Here is a 650-nt window from a genome sequence, read left to right as displayed (position 1 = left end):
CTCTACTGGAAAATCTTGTATAAATTTTGTCCCCGATGGGAAAATACCCTGGAATTTCAGCCCCACTCGCAAATCGAATTTCATTTCATCCAAATTGGAAATTCAATATTTAAAGATTGCACTCCAAATTATGCCACCTGGGTTTATTTTTTACCTTGAAACAATCGAATTTCTATTAGTAGGGGGAATTTTGTTCGTTTTTTTGGAATCGCTTGACTGTTTTGTTAGAAGCACGTGTTATACATTTTTGGAAAGCTAAGGGGTAGGGGAATCGAAATTACTATGTTTCCAATTTTTTTTCGGACACTTTGGTGTGATTTTCGGACAAATATGACGGTCTCAGGCAAAAATCATAGGGTTAAAAATTAATGAAAATTTTAGCTCGAGAAAACGGAGACCTGTTGTATATTTTTGGAAAGCTCTCAAAAAAATAAGATTAGAGATATATTGCAAGTATAGGTGATTTCTGTACCTAACTCGAGATATTAACCCTTGAAAACCGTGTTTTTCAGCCAGAAACAGCTATTTTGTCCAGTTTTTGCGCTTTTTGAAGCTCAATATCTCGAGTTAGGTACTGAAATCACCTATACTTGCAATATATCTCTAATCCTAATTTTTTGAGAGCTTTCCAAAATATACAACAGGTCTCC

The sequence above is a fragment of the Clytia hemisphaerica genome, unplaced genomic scaffold (assembly GCF_902728285.1).
Source record: "Clytia hemisphaerica strain Z4C2 unplaced genomic scaffold, Clytia hemisphaerica genome assembly, whole genome shotgun sequence".
In the NCBI taxonomy this organism is placed as follows: domain Eukaryota; kingdom Metazoa; phylum Cnidaria; class Hydrozoa; order Leptothecata; family Clytiidae; genus Clytia; species Clytia hemisphaerica.
This window is presented reverse-complemented; position numbering follows the sequence as displayed.